Genomic DNA, 14166 nt, shown 5'->3' with positions numbered 1-14166 from the left:
TTTTTTTTAAAGCAGACAAAAGCAATTTTACAGGAGCCTTTGAAGGTGAAAGGGTTAGCAGCCAAGATCGGACCTACAATCGAAACGATTCTTCTTGGTGTTGGGGGGTTTAAATCTGACAACCTACGACTATCTAGCAGTAACCAGGTTGGTATTATTACTTGTTTTAGTTTTAAGAATTGTATGTCAACCGCGTAATAACAATAGTACAGAGTAAACGTTACATGCCCTAGGTTTACATTTGTTCTGTGAATATCTCTTCTCATTCCATAAAAGTGCAGATGGAACTGAAAATAAAGTTCATTTAATGGCATCTTCTCCCCGTCGATAAATATATCAATAGCAAGATTCGGATCAATTAGTCGTTACTGGAGAAATGACCGACCACAAGCGATAACAAAATGTCATCATTTAGTTACAAATGACGCCCTGGGACATTACAAAACCTTTTCTAATTACGTTTATTCAATAAAAACGTCAAGCAATGACAAAGAACACTTGGAACTCCAGCAGACTTGCTGCGGGTCGTTCTGTAAGCTATAGAAAATTTAAATATATCGTTCAGAGATTGCAATAAAATCATTACAAGCTAAACAATTCCAGTAACCAAAAATATCCAAACCATGTTTTATTTTCTGTCACTATGCTATGTTTTGCGATAACACTATCCAAAAGTAAGAAGGAAGTTGGGTTCATCAAAACTTTTAGAATCTTGATTGTCCGATAAATTAGGTTGTTATAACCATGTCAAGTTTTCCTGGAATAGCAGAAGCCACGAGGGCGGCAAAGAGGAAGAAACGTACATACACAAAGGTTAAAAAACTAGTTTAAATCCTGCGATCTCATTTCATATTCTGTCTCAACAACCCCCTCAAGTAGAAGAAAAGCAATATTTTAATACTAATTCTGAGTTTGATTTCCTCTGAAATTATAGTGATACGTGATGTGGTTTTGTTCTGGGAACAAAGACTGATTGCCGTCAAAGGTGGTTGCCCCAAGGTTTCTGGAAATCACGATCTTTCAGTATACGAGGAAGACGAGTTAGGTGTATTTTCCACACATCAAGGCAATTTTTCAAGAAACACTTTTTAGATGAGAAGGCTATTTTCAATAGTCAGTTCATTACAAGTTGAATTCTACAGATTTTATTCAGTATCATAAAGGACGTGAATGCTTTAAGAGGGTAGGCAAGCAAAACCATTCTATGAATTTTTATGAAATAAAATAGTTGTAGGCAAATTTCCTATCCACCTTATGACCGACTTCAGCTCACTATATAGCGCAAAAGTATCCCTATGAACTTGAAAGTAAAAAATTCCTTGCAAAACTTTCTCTAACCTGTGGACAACAGCAGAGTATTATCTTTGTAATAGTGTGGTATGTATTATGTATGACGGTTATTTTATATCATGGCTATTGACGCCCGATCATATCGTAAACGTGTGATAAGATTAAAAACCCAGGATTCTGTTCTTACATTAAATCTAAGAAGTGTCGCTGAATCTCGGTTGGTGTTGACAGACTCTTGAAATGATCGTCAAAAATAACTCCAGAAGAACAAACAAATAATAGTTAACTTTATTCCAACTCACACCTAATAGTAATGTCGTGTCAGGAATCATACATATGGACCACTGGGGACTATTATCAGGACCAAAGTAAGAAAACTAATTTAACGACCGGATTCTTGGTGTCCTATAAAAACAGGAGGCGAAGAAAAGTGAAAAACGGAATAAAACTGGATAGAAGTACATCACGGAATAGTGTACCATGTGGAATATTCTTCGCCTGGATATATTACTATGATTTCGAATCTTCATGGTATATAAATGAAAAACTGAAGGCTTATTTTCACTGTATATATGTATGTATGTATTATTATTATTCCAATTGTTTTATATGTTACTGAATTTATCCGTGAACACATTCGATAATAGCTCTGGGAAACTTGAAACTAAGAACTTATTAATTTAGCTAAACAGATAAGAGCTAATTAAATCAAAACAATGGAAATTCGTTATCGTGTTTTTGAAACTCCGGAAATCATCTCAAATCGCCTGATATTCTCTTTAACAATTGTTCTGATAAACAGTAATTAGAGCTCCTCGGGGGAAAGATGGTTTGCAAATATTCTCTTTTATGAATTCCGAATTTAACTACAGTTTGTCCTCAAGCGGTTATTTGATGAGAAACATACACATTTATAATCATTTTATTATATAAAAGAACAATTCTCTCGACCGCCAATTTGTTTTTGTTGCCCTATTTTTAACTGGTCATGTTTCAATGGTCATCCTCCAGTTCCTGGGTAATGTTTGTCAAAATATAGATAAGACCCATCGGCTTTATTTATTTGTACCACTTATTTTCTTTGGTTTTACATTGTCTCCTTTGCACACTTTATGGAATAAAAACACAACAAAACTCAAGACGTCGAGTTATAATATACATTGAAATGACGCCGATGAAGGTTTTGGCCTTGGGTGGCATTTGATGCTCGATTCAGAAATTAATCAATGTCAAGACATGAAAAGGAAATTTAAAACCATAGCATTTTGGGATGATGGTTATTACCGCTAACAAAGCCACCGTAAAACTCAAGACTTCGCGATATTCTAATATAGTTAAAGATATTCTATTAGTGAATTGGTCGATGTCAAAACATGAAAGAACCTTAACAAACATAAGCATTTTTGGATGATGACTACCGCTAACAAAAATGACCACAAAACTCGATACGTTGTGTTATACTACATACTTGGTGTGATAAAAATATTGGCCCTGGGTGGCATTTGATAGCCTATTAGGAAATTGGTCGAAGTCAATACAGGAAAAAAAACCTTTACAAACATAAGCAATTTTGGATCATTCCTACCGCTAACAAAAACGACCACAAGATTCGCGTTAGAATACTAGGTAGTGTACGGAACGTTTGGCCTTGGGCGGCATTTGATAGTCTATTAAGAAATTGGTCGATGTCAATACATGAAAGGACCCTTGAAAACACAAACGTTTACTAAACATTGGTGATAATAAAACAGTTTATACAGTAATCTGACCATCGGTGAATGTATACTGTAGTTGAAATCGCCTGGGGAGGATGAAAGACTGTGAATCAATAATCAACCATTCGCTTGACATATCTCAGCAAAAACTTTGTGTTGTTTGTAATAACAGTGCCAAAGTGGATGAGAAGTAAATCACTACACCATTTCATGCATAGGAATGAACTTACATATTCTATCATTCGCCGGAAGGTTGTCTCGTAGGAGTAACGTGCGAGGAATGCCAGTTTTCAACCTTCATTTTGAAGAGCTCTGTTTTCGATGATCGTTATTTCAAGTTATTTGATTGGATTTTTTTTAACGATTTAACATGGAATATAATTTTAATTGGACCGTTTGATGATCAGTGATAATGATATCTTCAATAAGTAGCTAATTAAGGAATAGTAAGAAGGCTTTGTCTAGGATAAGAACGAATGTTTCCGAATGAAGAGTGCAAACGTCCGAGGTTTATGTTTTACTGAATATGATGAAATATAATATATCTTTTTATGAGTGAAGATTTGTATGAATTGTTGAGTTGACTAAATGTTTGTATGAGCGAAATTTAAAATATTTGGTTTATAATGGCGTCAACATAATGGTCATACCTACAGGCGATTTATGGATAATACCGACTTAATGAAACAGTGTCTGAATTGGTTTTGAAAGTACGTTCATCAAACTGTTTACGTTGAAGAATAACAGGACACAATAACTTTTGGATTTAAAGCAAACGGATACTGGATTACGTTCAACCAGTGACCAGGATTTTTTCGTTTGGTTCTATTTAAATATGGTTTCTCTGTAATGTGTTCTTACTCATGGACTATTAAAACATCACCGTCAAAGAAGGACTAAAAGGTATTTAATGTTTGTATTTGTCTGTCAATAGTTTAGCAGGTTTGTTATTAGAATAGGTGAATAACAAACGATGTACCGATCGGTCATGGCATGAAAATTATTGCATGTGTTCAGAGTAATCAAGTAACTCGCTATTCTTGTCATTTATCTGCCTGTCATTTTGTCACATTTCTTACCTCGTTTTATCCTCAAGGGAATTCCACTATTTCTTTAAATGATACCATGTATTGGTCTTTAAGTGAGATATATCTTTTAAGTTTAAATAAATTTGCCCAAGAGATTCCGAAGCAATTCCCTTAAGATGTCTTCTATGTTTGATAAAAATGTTAAGTTTGTTTTGCGAAAATGACGTTATGTACCTACCTTTATAAATTTCTGGAACCAAATGAAAGGAAATTTGAATTGTGCAAATACATGTAGAATCTGAAACTGTCCCAAATACACCTACTGAGGACATAACCCTACTCGGAAGATCTTGACAAATAATTGATGCGTACGTTTAAGATTCAGTAAAGCTTCGTAATTTATTTTAGAATTGACTCTTCTGGTATAATAACCAGGTTTATGTATCATTTCGTGACAAATAGTGCAAGGCTAAATCCGTCTGGACAATGGCCAGTCAATATTCAGCTGATATCAACCTCAAGTGTAAAAATCATTAACAACACTGAGATCCTTAACACGGCATAAATAACATAATTACAACGCTTACAAATCTACTCCGAACATTTTCAGTCTCTTAAATCTACTGATAGACCAGGCAGTATTCCCCATGTTGGTCTTAAGACTAATCAATCATATTTCTCGTCGATATACAACACTAAAAGTTAATTCAATCTCCGATCAATAAGAGGGTATATAACACCAATTATTGGGGTCCATCTCCGGGCTAATATCGTTGATATTCAGTTCTGTGTCACGTTAAATACATATTTACTGTTCTCCAAGTGTCCGGTTTCAATTCTACTGGACTTTGCAGTTGGTCAGGTTTTGATTCAGCGTTATTTGATTAACACAGTCAACACTCGTGTTGGAATTAATGTCGGTCGTAATGACTTATTTACTTCGATATTTACCACTTGATTTAACATATTTTCTTTGTAATAAGCAGTTCTTTTCACATGCTGTAGTATATTACAGAAGGAAGGGGCACGTAACTATTCCGTAAGTCTAGATCACTTCACAGGCCTACACAATCAATGAGGTAGACATGAAATTAGTCCAAATAGCTATCCTGGATGATTCAAGATGATAAAATCAATGTAAACATGAGTCCAATAACCATCAAACGTATCCATGATATGTTACTACACTATGCAGATTTCAGTGGAAAGCTCTTGCGTGTCACGTGCCTGAAATATTGGCCCAACACCCAGAGCGAAACAGAAATTTTAGTCGAAATTATTGACATTGCTCTGGTGGAAAGACATAAAAGCAATAGTGAAAAAATCATATAAATGGTTCCACAAATTCCATGAGAAACTTGTACTTTATTCTGAATTGGCAGTTGTTAAGCATAGCACTCAGAGGTTTTTTCCATCATTATATCCTGTCTTCAATAGCCAACATGGTGCAGAAAAGTAGGACGTAAAACTCCATTTATTTGATTTTCAAACGGCCGGTGGAACAATCGCGATGTCGAGTTTAGGTTACAGAGAGTCAGGGAGTGAAAAAATAGTTTCCTTGTGTTGTTCTCAGACTGTGAAATTACCAGTAGTATAATTTGAGGGATATCACTATCGTTCCATTCATCATGTCTCGATTGGAACTAACTTCGGTGACATCCCGAATACACGATAACAACCGATTTTCATTATCTCTTTGGACATTGTTTTGTTGAATAGGTCTTCTTCGTGATTACCATATTAGATTTTAAAAGATTGATCATGACAAAATAACAAATGATATGAAATATGTTAAGGTGCATCAAAACGAGCTATATAGAACATGAATACGATAAACAAAGAAATCACAAATCAAAATGAAAACTTAAAAGGTAAAAACTCAATAGATCAATATACAATGATGCTAGCAATTAAAAACAATATCAGAGAAAAAACACCATAGAGTGGTGGTATAAACAGTCATAAAAACAATATCAGAGAAAAACACCATAGAATTATTATATAAACAATAATAAAAACAATATCAGAGAAAAACACCATAGAGTGGTGATATAAACAATAATAAAAACAATATCAGAGAAAAACACCATAGAGTGGTGATATAAACAATAATAAAAACAATATCAGAGAAAAACACCATAGAGTGGTGGTATAAACAATAATAAAAACAATATCAGAGAAAAACACCATAGAGTGGTGATATAAACAATAATAAAAACAATATCAGAGAAAAACACCATAGAGTGGTGGTATAAACAATAATAAAAACAATATCACAGAAAAACACCATAGAGTGGTGGTATAAACAATAATAAAAACAATATCACAGTAGTATATCACAAACTAGTATTCATAAAAAAAAAACAAAACTCAAAAAATTATAAGACAAAACTAAGACAAAAGGATAATCAAAATTTAAAATAGAAATTAATTTGTTTCAAAAATGGGACAACCTTCTCATAACAAGGATATCCTATAAACAGTGCTACAAGTTAAGACCCTAGGATATCCTAGAAACAGTGTTAGAAGTTAATACCCTAGGATATCCTATAAACAGTGCTACAAGTTAAGACCCTAGGATATCCTAGAAACAGTGTTAGAAGTTAAGACCCTAGGACATCCTAGAAACAGTGTTAGAAGTTAAGACCCTAGGGCATTCTAGAAACAGTGTTAGAAGTTAAGACCCTAGGATATCCTATAAACAGTGCTACAAGTTAAGACCCTAGGATATTCTAGAAACAGTGTTAGAAGTTAAGACCCTAGTATATCCTAGAAACAGTGTTAGAAGTTAAGATCCTAGGATATCCTAGAAACAGTGTTAGCAGTTACAACCCGAAGACATCCTAGCGGCTTGACCTTAATCTTGTTGACACAAAATGCGTGTTGCCTACTTAGGTTCAAGTGCATTTGCAATTTATGGTTGGCTCATGGAAACTGATGTTTCTAACCATCATATTTGACCATTTTCTGCCGGATATCAACCGTCGTTGAAAATCAATTTGGGCATGAGCCTCCAGGTTGGTGATCAAGCGTGTAAACCACATAACCAAATCTATGTTGATGGTACAGTTTAAGTTGGATGTTGAATCCTTGTAACATGAATTGACCTAATAATAATTATAAATTATAAAATTAATCGTGTTATTTATGACTAATGCTTTTAGGAAACACGATTAGAACTAATTTCTGTCATTTCCTTATATAGTTTATTGTTCATGGGATATCTTCGTGACTGCCTATTAAAAGATTAGTTAATTTTCGTGTTTTTCGTATTTATTAACAGAAATCATGAAATTTCATGTTATATCAGAAAAAAGACATTTTGTTATCAGCCTAGATTTCAGTCGTATGCTGGCATAAATCCGTTTCTAAAAAATGTTTGTTTTGTCTACAATTACATGTGACACATGACAGGAAAAATGAAAAACAAGAAAATATCCACGACTCTTGCATGCATTTGTTATTCAAGTGGCAAGTGTCAAGTCGTCAGCTGCTATAAAAATACATTTTTGTGTTGACTACAGTTGAATGTTGTGACAGGACTCGTAGAAAATTGCATAAGTGAAAACACTGGGTGCGGACACGATTCACCTTTACTAATCTTTTGTTGCATCGAAGATCCTGTACACTTTACACTAATCCCGACGACAATTATTATTGTCCAATGCACTTCTTGAGCTTCAGTTTGTACTATCGTCTTCAGTCAAAGCAAACTGAAGTAGAAACATCTGACAGAAGACTCGATATAATTGTACTTCATCCAAGTAAATGATAGCAAAACGTGGAAAATAACCTCTTCTAAACATATAATACCATGTCTTTGATCATACATAATTTCAAATGATTTGTTTGAAATGACGTGATTCTCATAATGCTGTTTGTCTTTGAGACTTGTAATTTGATCCAGGCTTCCGACCTCACGAGGGTGGTATTTGATAATTGATAATGTGATCGACGATCTGTAATATTAATTTTTTTTTACCTTTCATGGGAAATCATTTAGAAAGATGATTCTCGGTTGTCAGAATTATGCATAGAGTTGGTACTTTAGGCTTTTTTTGTAAATGTCAGAATATAAAAAGAAATATTGTAGTCGTTAATGATAGTTATATATACCTAATACAGCAGATCTTAACGACAAGGAGCTTCTTCCATGTCTACCTCCGTCCTTCATCTTTGACAGGGGAAACTAGGGGCTCCGGCGTACAAAGACAACCAATCAATCGTTTTAATAGCGCTTTGAAACTTACTAGCCATTCAAAAACGGATAATTTGTACCAATTTGTAATGATTTTTGCCCCAAAATATATCTTTTCAATATGGCATAATAGCATCAATTCTTTCAAGTTCACAGTTTTCTGGCAAATGATATGTTGAAACGTTAATTATAGTTGATCTAATTAGAGGGGATGCGTGAAAAGATATCAGTAAAACGGTGAAATATTGCCGTAGGAAAGTCAAAAAGGCGGATGTTAAACGGAAAGTCATGCTTACTCCCAGCCATGGCTATTATATGCAATTTTCAAACTAATTTGCTTTTTTTTCATTCCGTGTGAGCACGATGTCATTAATTTCAATTTTTGAAATGATTATTGAAGAGCAGGCGTCGTAAGCCAATCATCGTAGCGTTACTCAGGATTCTCATACACTCGTTTCGGCAGAATTGTTCAGTTTTGCTGCTACCTAGTACCATACTGTATATTCGTCTGTAGCTAGAATTCTAAACGTCAGTTTTCACATGAAACTTTTCTTAAGATTATACTTGTACAAAATTACAACATATTTATTTCTTTTTGCCTTCTAGCAATATCGGATGTTGTAGTGTTTGTTAACTCCATTTCCGAGATATTCTCTTTTACTAATTTTCGGAATTATGAGCTCAAATAATAATTTGAAAAGGATCTGTATTCTTAAACTATGTTAGAGAATTATTTTATACTCAGCACTTCAGTTAAGGAAGTAGTATTGTGCTCCAATTTGTTTAAGTGGTGTTTGTGATATATTTGTTATACTATGTTGCAGTTATGTGGACGCAGTGTGCTGTTACAATGCTGTTGATAATCTTACCTACGTATTCTATTCAGTACTGTCAAAGTGCTGTATATAAACTTACTTAATTACCCTTTTCAGTGAATTGAATTCAGACTGCTGTTGATATTCATTTATCTATTTCAGAGTGATGAATGCTAGTTGAGAATTATAATGGAAATAAGATGTACTGGAGCCGTGATAACTCCCCTCCTGGTAGTGACCACACTGATCTTAGTTGATGGTATATCAAGGGTACCCATAGGTAAGCTATGATTCCTTTAATGATAAACACCTGATGGTAATTCTCTTTGGAGGAGTCCACTACTATACAACTTTTACTCCCGATTTTGTCATGTTTTAGACAGGATTTTCATTGACGGATTTTTTTTGCTTTTACTGAGATTTTTGATTTATGTCAAATTAAGATCTTGGTTTTTACCTTTGGGCTTAGGTACAAAAACAAAGGGTATAATTGGTTTCATTCTGTGTATTTACTCCGGCGAATGTGCCTTTTTTCCCTTCATGTGCTGGTGATTTTGGCAATTTTTGATAGGATTAAAGGGCGGTTTTACTCCTCCTCCCCCACCTTTAACCTCGAAGACACCATTTCCTCCTATGTGTGGAAGCCTAGGATCTTTTGTTCTTTGTCAAAGCAAGAAATTACTCCTTTGCCGATGGTTATAATTCATTAATAAAATAAACCAAGTAACGATCCAGACTTCAAAACGAAATCCGAAATCCAAAACAACATATTGGCGGAATATTGGTAGCAGCTTATTAACTTTTCACATGAGGAAGTATATCAATCATTAGTGAGTAATGAAAGAGGTATCAGGTGTCTACAAAAGTAAGCAATTAAGTAAGAACTTACTCTGGTTTTAGCGACGGTCGTAACTCATGAATCTGTCTGTGGGAGGCTGTTCCAATAATCCTTCAGACCTGTAATTTGCAATGTAGTAGACTAATAATTCTCCCGTGGAATCAATTTAGAAACCAACAAGATATTGCATCACCTTTGAATCAGTCTGAATGTTGAATAACGAGATATCAACAACACTGTAATCTAGTCAGCGTTTTATTCGACGTGTTCTGTAGTTTGTCTGTAAGGATGGTTTATTGCATTTGAACACGAAAGTGTTGTCATTGTTATGTATTTTTGTAAATAACATTAGGTATATCGAGAAAAAAGACCTCTTATGTATACTCATTTCTTTGCGATAACACTGATCGTTATTAATTTTGTAAAAGGGTATATCGAGGAGAATAGGTTACGTTTATCATGGGCGCAGGTCGCGATGGGGACACAGGAACCGGTCCACCCCACTTTTAACAGTGGTCAGGACACGAAAGGGTTGGTCCTCACTACAACTACTACTTCTGGTCAGTTGGTCCCCACCAATAGATCAATAGATCTGCGCCTCTGACGTCTATATATTCTATCTTTGTTGCAGTGATAAAAATCAGAGGTAGTTCTGTCTTCCAGTCTCAGGGTTCATTAACTGGACACAATTTCCCCCCAAAAATGAGATCTTACAATTGTCGAATTACTTGAATTATTAATAAGAAGCAGACAAATATTAGACCTACTAAAATTTAAACAAAATTAAACAATTTTTCCATCCGACTGAATCTTGAGGATGTTTAACTAACATACACCGAGTAATCAATTTTACACATTGGCATTCACATTCTGATATTGCCTTGGAATAGATTTTCATATAACTTAGTAGATAACGGGAAAAAAAATTCAAGAAATACAAGAACCTGATTGATACCGAATGGTATTTGTCTCATCATCTAGTCAGGTTTTGTGCCACAGATATCCACAGACGAAAATTGGGTACAAATTATCATCATCGTTCCTGAAACACGTACGCAACATAGAACTAATCTTTGAATTCTTTAATATAATATAATCTCTGCATGACAATAGTGATCTCATCAGAAATATTTCGTTATTTCGGTTGTGTTGAGATGAGAATTTCATTTGTCGATGAGAAACATTTCTGAAGTTACTGAATGAAATTTTAATTATGAACTATTGTAAATGTGAACATTGTTGACATTTCTCGAAAAATAACACAAAAAGTCTCGAAACTATAATAATTTACAATGTCTGATCTGGACCCGTACCTTCTCCAACAGTTATTTTGGTACTGGATTTAATTATCAGTTCTCACGCTAGCTCATAGAGTTCCGTCTACCTAAAGGAAAAATAGTTCAAGTTTATACTTATAACACATATGTGTTATTAAAACATAACTTGAAACAAGTTGTTACTTTAGTTTGACAATTGGAGATCTTCAGACAACTGACCTATTTCAGCCTGCGTCCCTCCTAAATACCCTAAATATATGGATGGGAGCTGTCGGAAACGCTTCTAAATTTGCTATTTTGTTAATTAGTGTCAAAAAGCCCATTAACCTAAACAATATTACATGGTTCCTTAACCAAAACGAAGTGTTCGGCACATATTGAAAGACTGGTAATTGTATACCATATCATTTTTATAAGATCAAAGCCAGAATAAAATGATAGATTCGACACCACTGACAAGCTAAGACAGATGAAGACGAAGGAGAAATCCCAGGGGCCGAAATATGTGTCGAAATGATCTGATATGAATACGATTTTTCGATTTCAAGGGTTTTTAACTTGTACAGATTGCAATACAAAGGGCCTCATATTTTTCTGATTAACGGATAAGACGCAGGCATCAATCTTCTCGACATTTCATCTCAGGTTTAGCGAGCAACCGATAACTTGCCGCAATTCACACCGGCTCCCGATGTTGGCCTCACTGACAGGAAACCCGTTGAAAAATGCGAAGGTATCATCGAGAAGCATTACCTCTAGAAACTGACTAACAAGGCACCCTGGCTCCTAACCCTGGCCTGTGTTGTACAGAACCAAAAAAAAACCTTAAACATAATTACGTTCAACATTTCCCTCAAAGCCCTACTATCAATATATCTTATTTAACCCTCCTAGTCGGCTGTGACAATATTTCACGTGACAGAAATTAAGTTTGTTTGTCTCCAAGTATACTACAAACTACAATTACAAAGTCGACATTAAAATATCACATAGTAAGGAGAAATCTATTTCTGTTTCTCAATCATTTCGTTCGTGTCTTGATTCTTTTACGAAATCACTTATTTTATACGCCCACTGTCAGAAAAGGAAACATTTTCAAGATTGTTGTTTATTATACCAAGGCACTACAGCGTTCTCTGTCTTTAATAGCCCCATTAGGATCAGAAGAGTAGGACGTAAAACTCCATTCATTTCGTTTCAATTCTGCGTTAAGCTCCCGACTTTAAAAACAGTTGTTAAAAATCATTTATCCATCGTGAAATAAATTATTCTTGTTCAAATATTGCAAATGTATAGCAGCTCAGGTTCCGTGAATCCTGTCTACCAGCTGTAGGAAAACCAAAACCAATATTAAGATTTAGTACAATTAATACCAGGTCCTCGCTTTAAATAGTGATTTTTCATGAGTGACGAATTAGGATTAAAAAACTGCAGATGTACATTTAATAAGCCGATTTTCGGGACTTGAACCGTTTCGAAACACATTAGGTAAAATAAATTCACGCTTGTTCTATATCTAAATGTTGCAGTTCTTATATTCCTTTCTGATTTATTAGAGATAACATCTGCCGTGAATTTGATTATCTGATTGCAAACCGGGATTTTCCGTGTATTTTTTTGTTTCTGTCTGTGGATGATTTTACTTACCATTCATGATCTGGCCACAAGGTTTGGATCAACCAATAAACAGTTCTGTTCAATGACATATTATCTTACTTTCTTAAATTATCTGCCCACTTCTAACAGTGTGTTTGATTGGTTAACATAAATTATTACACATTAGGATGACATACTAGGAACGGTTTGCAGAGTGTAAGGTAACCCAGAGAAACATACAGATAAGGATTTTAATCAGATTAGGTGCAAATAATCTCACAAACAAATCTTCAACAAAAAAAATCTCCGAGCTGAGATATACTATTTGGGACAGCACATTTCTATTTGTATCTAATGAAGCTAGGTAAACTAGAAAAACGCCACTCGACTTCGAACGAGAGGTAAAATGTCAACTCAGAACTAGATGACTGTAAAGTTGATGGAACTGTCTTGCTAATGGAACATCTTTCATCTCGTGTCCAATATCCGACAAATCAGCACGAAAATGATAGCGGAAATGAGCGACGGATTTATGTCTATTTGTCATCCTCATTGTGGCGAGATTGCGACTTGAGTAAATGTTATATTAATTGTTGATCCAATTTAGCCTCAGTAGGTCGCTAATTGAACGTTTTCGTACAAAGAAATGGCTGGCGATTGCATGTTCAATTACCCACAATGGAGACCTCTTATTGTGCTCATTAGTCTCCTGTCTCGAAGAAACACTACCCAAATTTCGGGTTATGTATCCGCATTATCTGATTGTGTCAATTCGATGCAAGGATCTGTGCTACTCCTCAGGGCAAGGGAGAAATGGATTTCCTCCCCTGAAAAATATCTCTGACAACCGACCAATTCCATTACTGTAACCCAAACACAATACACTATTGCCCGTTCCGATATATTACGTGGCCCTCCATACAATCAAGTCTGGCTACAGGCTTAAGATTGAGTTAAGCGAGTGAAACCACCTTGACCTTTACTTTGATAACTTTTTACACCGACAGCGTATTATGGTAGATATCTTGATCCCTATTTCATCTTTGGACGTTATCACAAATGGACCGTGCTCATAAATCTGTCTACAAGTCAAGTCTGACTACAGGCAAAAAGAGATCTTTGACTAGACGAAGATGAAACAGGACCATAAAGTAAAAGGAAGGCACTAGATCTTGTTAGACACCAGTACTAAGATTATCTATATAGATAGCAAGGTCTTCAATTGGATTACAAGCATCATTAATAGTCGGAACGTTGAAGACAAAACTTCGTTACTGGTAATGGATGCCATTTTTTAAACTTTTACTGAAGTTATGGTTCAGAAATGTCTTAGTAGCTATGTTTACTCGATATAAAGAACACGATGAAACGTTTAAAGATCTCATTCTACCACTTTCTGTGCCAATGGG

This window comes from Lottia gigantea (genome assembly GCF_000327385.1).
Source record: "Lottia gigantea unplaced genomic scaffold LOTGIsca_42, whole genome shotgun sequence".
NCBI lineage: Eukaryota > Metazoa > Mollusca > Gastropoda > Lottiidae > Lottia > Lottia gigantea.
Note: the sequence above shows the minus strand (reverse complement) of the source record.